At 48.1% G+C, this 9020-nt stretch overlaps 1 long non-coding RNA gene across 1 annotated transcript; it reads right to left on the reverse strand.

The window, feature by feature from the left end:
- Positions 1–50: 50 nt before the first annotated feature.
- LOC125108126 (uncharacterized) lies at positions 51–9011 on the reverse strand. Its single transcript, XR_007129811.1, has 3 exons — positions 8866–9011; positions 366–493; positions 51–173 (listed from the first exon to the last, which is right to left on the reverse strand). It is a non-coding gene; the product is annotated as an uncharacterized LOC125108126 (long non-coding RNA).
- Between the last annotated feature and the right edge of the window lie 9 nt (positions 9012–9020).

A 9020-nucleotide genomic window follows, 5' to 3' on the forward strand; every position in this document is an offset into this window, starting at 1 on the left:
AAAGTTCATTACTCGATGGCTTAAAGACAAGGGTTTATTTTCTTCATGCTACTAGAGATAAACACTTGCTGGCAATGAGTCAGCTCTTCTTATCTTTGAATGGCCATTTAATCCTTAGTAATCCTGCAGACTTCAGCGTAGGCCTCCTTGGCCAGGACTGTGTGCAGTAGAGCCTGGAGAAATGAAGGAGTCACCTGGGCAAGGCTCATTGCTGCCCTGAACAAAGCTGGGGTATTGTCAGCAAGGGGCAGGAGAAGGGAAAGGTGAGGAGAGCACTGCCAGGTCTGCCTCATAGGACCAGAGATATCATATAGGCTAGACTCAAATGTCACCTCCTCAGAGAATTTTTCCTTGACCCCACTCACACATTGATTGTCTGTCCTTCCCGATAGTGGGTTATTAGGTCTTGAAGGCAGAGATTCTTATCTATCTTGTTGACTCCTGTATTCCCCAGTGCCTGGCATGTAGTAGATGCTCAATAAATATCTGTTGGCTGAAAATAAGATCAGCATTGGGAGAAAAGAAGAAATAGCCTGAGAAGTCAGTGGAGGGCTGTCAAGTGGTGGTTCCTGAACCTGGCTCCACATTAGAACCCCCATCCCCTAAAGTGCTTCTAAGAAAAAAAAAAGATGAATAAAACAAAGCAATACTTGGGCCCTACCCTCCAGAGATTCTGATCCGATGGGTGGGATCTGGATATTGGTGTTTTCTTAAATGCCTCTTGATGATTCCAGTGTGCAACCAGGATTGAGAGCCACAGTGCTATAGGGTCGCAAAGCAGTTTCGAGGACAACACTGGAACATGAAAGTTATGGTAAAGTAGTAAGAAGCAAATTTATGGAAAGAAATTTCATACGGGTGGTGACAAAGATGGGTTCTTCAATTAAAGACGTTGAGGTGATTGCTTGACCATCTGGAAAGAACACTGGATCTTTATTCCTGGTACCAGAATAAAACCCACAAGGATCCAAATTTTAAACATTATAAAACAAGACGGAGGAAGGGTGAAAATCGTGAAGTTACGGATAAATTTATAATTGTGGTGGGAAAGACCTTACTTAGCTGGTTATAAGCCTAAAAAGAAAAGGTTAGTAATTTTGAAAACATAAACTTGATGTCTGAATGTCATGGAAGACCATAAATGAAGTCAAAATACAAGGAACAAACTGGGAAAAAATGTTTACAACATGCGTGCCACAAAATGGACTACATTTTCTTAGCAAAGAACCCAAATCAATAGTATGATTCTGACACCAGTTCTAATTCTGCTCATCAATTCCAGCATATGGGTGTTTTCCCCACACCACTAAGCAATTCGGAGACACCAGATGTGTGTCCTACAATTCAACTTAATTCTGACACTCACCCAGAGAAAGCCTCAGATCCCACAGGTGAAAGGCTCAGTCTGACAAGACTGCCGGCACTTCAGATGCCAATTCCAAGTCCAGGCTGTCACCTGCCTTCTGATAGACTAGCTATAAATCTGAGGTTCCCATGACCCCTCCTTGTGTTTGATTGATTTGCTAGAGCAGTTCACAGAACTCAGGAAAATTTCCTTACTAGGTTAATGGGTTATTCTAAAAGGACATAACTCAGAAAAAACCAAATGGAAGAGATGCACAGGGGAAGGGATGGGGGAGGGGCAAGGTGTTTCCATATCCTCCTCTCCAGGTGCCTTTCCCCCCAAATCTCCATGTGTTTGTGTGCCCAGAAACCCTACAAACCTCATCCTTATGGGCTTTTATGGAAGCTTCATTATCTAGGCATGATTGATTAAATCTTTGTTCATTGGTGACTGAATCCAATCTCTGGCCCCTTTCTCCTCCTTAGAGGTCAGAGGTGGGCCTAAAAGTTGCAGCCCTCTAATCACAGGGGTCCCTTGGTAACCAGCTCCCACCCACAGGTACTTTCCAAAAGTACCCTCAATAACATAACAAAAGACATCTTTAATGGTCCTCATTGCTTAGGAAATTCCAAGGGTTTTAGGAGCTTGATGCCAGGAAAGGGATGAAGACCAAATATATAAAAATATACCTATTTTTTCACAGCACCACAAATAGAAAACCTGCAAACAACCTAACAGTAAAATGGGCAATGGGTTTCAACAGACAACTCTGGGAGATGTTCACCTGCACTTGAAATGAAAAGAAACTCCTGTTAAAACAACAGAGTCCTATGAACCATGAGAGACTATGGACTCTGAAAAACAATCTGAGAATTTTGAAGGGGTGGGGGGTGGGAGGTGGTGGCACCAGGTGGTGGGTATTGTAGAGGGCACGGACGGATTGCATGGAGCACTGGGTGTGGTGCAAAAATAATGAATACTGTTATGCTGAAAAAATAAAAAATTATTAAAAAAAAAAAAACAACAGAGTCCTAAGTATGTATCCAAGAGAAATGAAATCGTACCTGCACACAGAAACGTGTACATTCATGTTCACAGCAGCATTATTCCCAAGAGCCAAAAAGTGGAAAGGACCCAAGTATCCATCCTCTGGAGAATGGATAAGCAAAATGGGGTCTATCTCCATGATGGAATGTTTTGCCATAAAAAAAGAAGTGCTGACACAGGCTACAGCATGGAAAACCCTTGCAAACATTACGCTAAGTGAAGTAAGGCAGACACAAAAGCCCATAGAGGGTAGGATTTCCTTTTTGCAAAATGGCCCCAGTAGGCAAATCTATCCATGCAGGGAGTGGATTGGTGGCTGCTAGGGGCTGGGGGAGGAGGAAATGGGACAGTGACGGTTAAGGGTACCAGGTTTCTTTCTGGAGTGATGGAAATGCTCTCAAATTGATGCTGCTGATGGTGGCCCAACTCTAAGTACACTAAAAACTATTTGAGTGTTCACTCTAAGTGGATGGATTGTAGAGCATGGGAATTATATTTCAATGAAGTTGTTGAAAAACACCGAGATAGGACTTTTCACTCCTCCGTTTTGACAAAATTAGGGACTGTGTAGGAGGACAGACTCTTTCATATATTGTTGAGACACGTGTAAATTAATGCCATCCTTTTGAAGGGCGTTTTGGCGATTTCTACCAGAATTAAAAATTCATATATCTGGGGTGCCTGGGTGGCTCAGTGGGTTAAGCCTCTGCCCTTGGCTCAGGTCATGATCTCAGGGTCTTGGGATCGAGCCCCACATCCGGCTCTCTGCTCAGCGGGGAGCCTGCTTCCCCCCACCCCACCCCGGCTGTCTCTCTGCCTACTTGTGATCTCTCTTCATCAAATAAATAAATCTTTTTAAAAAATGTGTGTATCCTCTGACAGAGTGCTTCCACGCTAACTGGCCCTACGGAAATATCTATAGTGTGACTCGGGCTCACCAAGGAGCTGCTGGGCCACAGTTAAGAGGCAAGAAACTGGAAAGTGATATACATCGACAGAGAATGCACTCAGACAATGGAAAGAAGCATGGCCATTAAAAAGGCGGCAGTAGCTTAGGCGATGTTGATGCGGAAAGCTCTGCAGAGATGTGTTTTAGGTGGGAAACTGGCAAGGCGCGAAAACAGTGGGCAGAGTGATTCTGTTTTTATCAGTCAAAGCCAGTCTACCAAAGTATTCAGGAAAGAAATGCAAAGAGCGATCACATCCAGGGAGAGGGACTGAGATAGAAGAGCAGGTTTTAGTTTTCATTTGGTAATCTTTCGGGACTGTCTGAATTTTCTAAATGTGGGCCTGCATTAGCTTTATTTTTAAAACGCCACCAGGATTATCTGTGTGGCCATATTTCGAGTCGTTTTCATTTTCTTTGTGCTTTACAGTCTTGAGAATCTTTTGTAATCTTTGGCATTCCAGAGTTGTGTGTGATGGGTGTGTGTGTGTGTGTGTGACACACTGCTCTTCCCCCAAGAGGACCCACACAGAGCTCAGGACTTCCTCCCACCCTCAGGAAAGGCAGTAAGATGGGTGGGGAGGGGCATTTCAGTAAGCTTTGGCCAAGCCTCTCTGCAGAGACAGCTCCCACCTCCTCCTCAGCCTGCCCCTGTGATAGGAAGCCAGCTCACAGTGAGGGGACAGGTTCAGGTGAGGAGGCAGGGACAGAGAACAGAGTCTACTCCTCTCAAACAGCAAAGTGCACACATGGGAATGGGTCCAACAGGACGCCCAGTGGATGTGGAAGGAGCTGGACCAGGGCCTAAATTCTAAATGAGGGCTGCAGGGGCCTCTGAAGCCTGGTGTCCAGAGGGCCCAGATCCTGAGAGCCACGGAGGGCTGGAGCCATGCGTGTGTGTGTACCCATGTGCATACGTGTCTGGGAGGAAGGGGTTCCAGGGTCTGTGTTCCTACATGCATTCGTGGGCTACCCGTCTGTGTTTCATGCATGTGGCAGAAGCAGATTTACTCTGCAACTCCGGGTCCCTTGCTTACACAGGCCTCCTCCAAGCCTCTGTCTCTAATTTATATTCAGAGTTTTGGTCTTCCTTTTTGAAAACCAGTCCCCACCCCCCCACCCCCACATATAAACATGGGGCCCAACAAAATGGGGATCTGCCCTGGCATATTTATTTCGTACTGTCCCATGTTCATCATGACTATGTTTCTGTCTCCCTTCCTTTGTCCCCCTCCTTCTTGCTTTCCCTCTTTCCTTTCCTCCTTCTGTATTTGTGCTCTAGAAACTTCCCCTTCTGTGACAGAGGGACAGAGATGAAGGAGACAATCCATTCCAGGGAGGTTCAGGGGTCTACAGGAGCGTATCGTGGGCCATCCCCCTTCCTCCTTGGACCATCAGGAAAACGGAGAGTGGAAGAACCGAAGAATCAGCAGGGTGGCCAGACGCAGGCTGGGCCATGGGGGAATGCGCTGTGGGACCATGTCTGTCTGTAAGCATCTGTGTCTGCACCTATCTGTGCATTTGTGTGTGATGCTGTGGGTGTGTGCCTGTGGCTGTGGGGTATGTGTTTCCCTCCATGTGTGCCGCTGAGGGAGAACCTGCATGCCCACGTGCTGTTTGTTGTTGGCCTCATGTGCCTTCGAGGGAGAGAGTCCAGGCAGCACTGTGGGCTAATGAGTTCTCATGGCTGTGCAACTCCCTCAGGGCCAGTCCTCACTGGCAAAGCAAACCACCCTTAGGAGCCCAGAGATGGGAGCAATGATTTCATCCTTCCCCAGGGTGTCCAAACATCTCTACCGATCTCAAGGGGCCCTGCCAACCTGACCTGGCTGAGCCCAAGGCCAGGGGCTCTAACAGATGCAATGATTTCTCAATGTTTGGGCATCACCTGGTCACTTGGCTGGACCAGCTCCTTGACTTGTGTTTTGGATGGTAGACGCAGGTAGCCAAGCCTGGGTATCAGGTTGCCATGGCGACTGCCCTACTAAGTACTCAAGACCATCAAGATGCTTACAGGCAATACTGGCAAGAAGGGTACTTTTCAAGCCCAACCCATTTCTGTTTCAGAGTTGGCTCAGAGAGGGCTGGAGAAATCTTTAAGGTCATCTAGAATACCTGTGGTTATTCTCTGCCTAGGCTCCACCTCTCAGATCCCTTAGCCACGGTTTTCACCTGTTCTGTGTTCCCCCAGCAAGGCCAATCCCTGTGGATGCCATCACCTGGGCTTCCTTGGTTTTTGGCTCCCAGTTGGGTTCAGCCAGTGGGAGGCACTGATGAGCATCAGAGGGTGGGAGGAGAGAAAAGTTGGGGTATTTCCCCTGACCTACTCCCAGTTTTGGCAGTGACTGTGTCTCTAGCCACAGCTTTTCTCGGGGTACCCGTCACCCAACACTAAGGCTCTTGCCGCTTCCAGGAAACCACTCCTCTCCTCCTCACTTCAGGTTTAGGGGGTAAAGCCTCCCCTCAGCTGCCAGCCCAGACACTGTACCATCCCACTGATTTCCTTATGACAGTGCCCCCCAACCCCACCATACACTTGGGGTAAATTACCCCTTTGCTAAATTCTTTTCATGAAACCCTATTGACTGGGTCCTGCCTCTTCTGTTGGGACACTGCTTGGTACACATTTTCCCATTGTGGTAGGAATAAAACATACACTACATTCTCCTGCTCCATCTGGCGTCTAGTCTTCAAACTTGGGGTTTCCTCTGCTCATTTAAGAACCATTTATTTCTTCATCAATAAAACAAGTAATGAAACACATTGTATATGGTTAGCATGCTTGGCACTCTTAAGGCTTTAAAAAACACTAGCCAGTAACATTATTATTCTTGCCAAGTCCTGGAATGCAAATAGCAGTGCTTTCTTATTAAGGGGCCTGGTTTTAATACTGTGTCAACTTAATATTAACTAATATTAAATATTGGATCTGTGCCATTTATTAGTCATCTTTGGTGCATTTCTGCAGTTAATGTTGTCACTGTATGCCTGCATTTTTAAAAAAGGAGTGTTAATGTTCATTCACTTGAAGATGAAACATATTCTAAGATTGCACAAAAGGGGGAAAATTATAAGTATATAATGTTCGATAAATCAGTGTCTTGTTATATCACATTTTTAAAAAGATTTTATTTATTTATTTGACAGAGACACCGCAAGAGAGGGAACATAAGCAGGGGGAGTGGGAGAGGGAGAAGCAGGTTTCCCGCTGAGCTGGGGGCCCAATGCGGGGCTGGAACCCAGGACCCTGGGATCATGACCTGAGCCAAAGGCAGACACTTAATAACTGAGCCACCCAGGTATCCCTCACAACAACATTTTAAAATAAGATTTACAGGGGCGCCTGGGTGGCTCAGTGGGTTAAAGCCTCTGCCTTCAGCTCAGGTCATGATCCCAGAGTCCTGGGATGGAGCCCCGCATTGGGCTCTCTGCTCAGCAGGGAGCCTGCTTCTCCCTCTCTCTGCCTGCCTCTCTGCCTACTTGTGATCTTGTCTGTCAAATAAATAAATAAAATCTTTAAAAAAATAAGATTTACAGGATTAAAAAGTGGAAAACAGGGGCAGCTGGGTGGCTCAGTTGGGTAAGCGGCTGCCTTCAGCTCAGGTCATGATCCCAGGGTCCTGGGATCAAGCCCTGCATCGGGCTCCTTGCTCATCGGGGAGCCTGCTTCTCCCCTGCCTGCCGTTCCCCCTGCTTGTGATTGCTTCTCTGTCTCTCACTTGCTTGCTCTCTCCACGTCAAATAAATTAAAAAAAAAAAAAAGTAGAAAACAACTATCTCTTCCAAGATGCCTTCATGACCAGTGTCTAAATCGGGGGGCACCATCACTCTCACCCACCTCTCAGCCTGTGCCTTTCACAACACTTATATTTTGCAATTTATGATCACTTCCTAGTTTGAGATTTGTCTCTCTCACTCCACCATGAGCTTGACTAAGACATTCAGATCTTGCCTATTGGGTTCACAGCTGTGTCCCAGTGCATGTCTTGGTGAGTGGCCATTCTAAGATGCTGTAACAAAGAGGCCCCAAACAATAGGAATAACCTAGTTAATTTCTCCCACAGGTGATGGTGTAGGTCAGTGGCCCAGGCTGGTATGGTGGTTTGAAGGTGTTCCTAAGCCCCTGGAGCTCCTCAGACCACCTCACTTCTGAGCCACACAGGGGACAACTTAAAAAACCCTCTTACCCAGAGCAATCAATCCTACTCTGTTTGGTTGTGGCTTCCCGAGTCCAGCCTGCCCTAGACCCTTGTTCTCCCAACAACAGGCTTATCTGTGGGGTGTTTCAAACCACAGAGCACGTTGCCTGAGATGAACTTCTCACGGTGAAACAGGTTTGCTACGCACAGGTTCTTGCCTGTTGTTATTAAAGATTACTTTTTTTCCTTCTGTGGCTACAGTTTACAACTGTCCACATCCCTGACCCTAGGCAGAGTTATTTCACCACTCTGTGCCTCAGTTTCTTCCTCTGTAGAATGGGGAGAACCGTTGTTCACCTCCTAGGCTTGTTACAAGGATGAAGTGATCATAAAGCTCTTAGAATTGAACCCAGCAGACAGGAGGTGCTCTTTAAATAGTCATCAGCATTACTATCTCTTTAGATGGTCTCAACTTCCCCACGAGGTAGGTGAGAAGGCATCACCTCATTTTCAGATGCAGAAACGAAGGACCAAGGATCTAAAGCAAACTTGCCCAAGGCCATGGTGCTGACAGGTGGCCTTGTCTAGGTTTAACCCAGACCTGCACCTCAGCTCAACTCATGAAAAAATCGGGGTGACAGCAACCCCTCCTAGGAATTGATTGCGAGAATCCAATGCCATCATAAAATCAAGTGATAGGCACTTGGAGGGCACCGTTCAAACGTCTGTGCCCTTCTCCTTCACGGTGGCCCACTCTGTCACGCACACGAGCGCCCTCACGGAGCCACCAGGGATCCCAGCTACCCTGTTCCTGGCAGCCCTCGGGTCAGCTGCTTGTTTGGCTGGAGGGGGCAGCTGGGCCAACAGAGGGGCCCATTGTCTCTGTCTTCTGGGGCTCTGTTGTTGCAGCCTAGTCCCAGGGTCCAGCCCCAAGGCACTCCCAGCTGTCGCTTGGGCTTGTTTGATCGGGGTGGAAGGGACAGGGAGCGAGCTCGGATACCCGGCTGTACCCTTAAGACTGGATCTCCAGACCGGCTCTGCTGACGAGGAAACTGAGGCTCAGAGAACCCAAATGACGTGTGGGTAGTTAGTCTCATCTTGGGGTCGCCAAAGAGGGGGAGGGGAGGGCACATGTGTGGCCTCAAGTCGGAGAAGTCATGGATTTCATTAGGTCACAGACTGCAGGGCCAGAGCACCCCATCCCATCTTACTGGAAACGGAGGCCCCAGAGCGGGGACGCTTGCCCAAGGTCACACAGCGCTCCTGCCGCAGAATCAGCGGGGAAACCGGGCCTCAGCCCTGAAAGAGAGCAGGGGCGCGGGTCGACGGGGGGCGGGATAGTGGGTGGCCCCCTCCCCCGGGGCGGAGCGATTCCGCACGTTCCAAACCTCCGTGACGAGCCTGGTGAAAACTCGGGCGGCCCACCCCCTAGGGGGCGTGGCTTTCCGAGTCAGCTGAGATTCCATTGGGCCTTTGTCTGCGAAGGCGGGACTTCGCGCTTGATGGCCGTTGGAGGCGTGGCCTCCTAACTGCGGGCGCGCTC

This window comes from Lutra lutra, chromosome 1 (genome assembly GCF_902655055.1).
Source record: "Lutra lutra chromosome 1, mLutLut1.2, whole genome shotgun sequence".
In the NCBI taxonomy this organism is placed as follows: domain Eukaryota; kingdom Metazoa; phylum Chordata; class Mammalia; order Carnivora; family Mustelidae; genus Lutra; species Lutra lutra.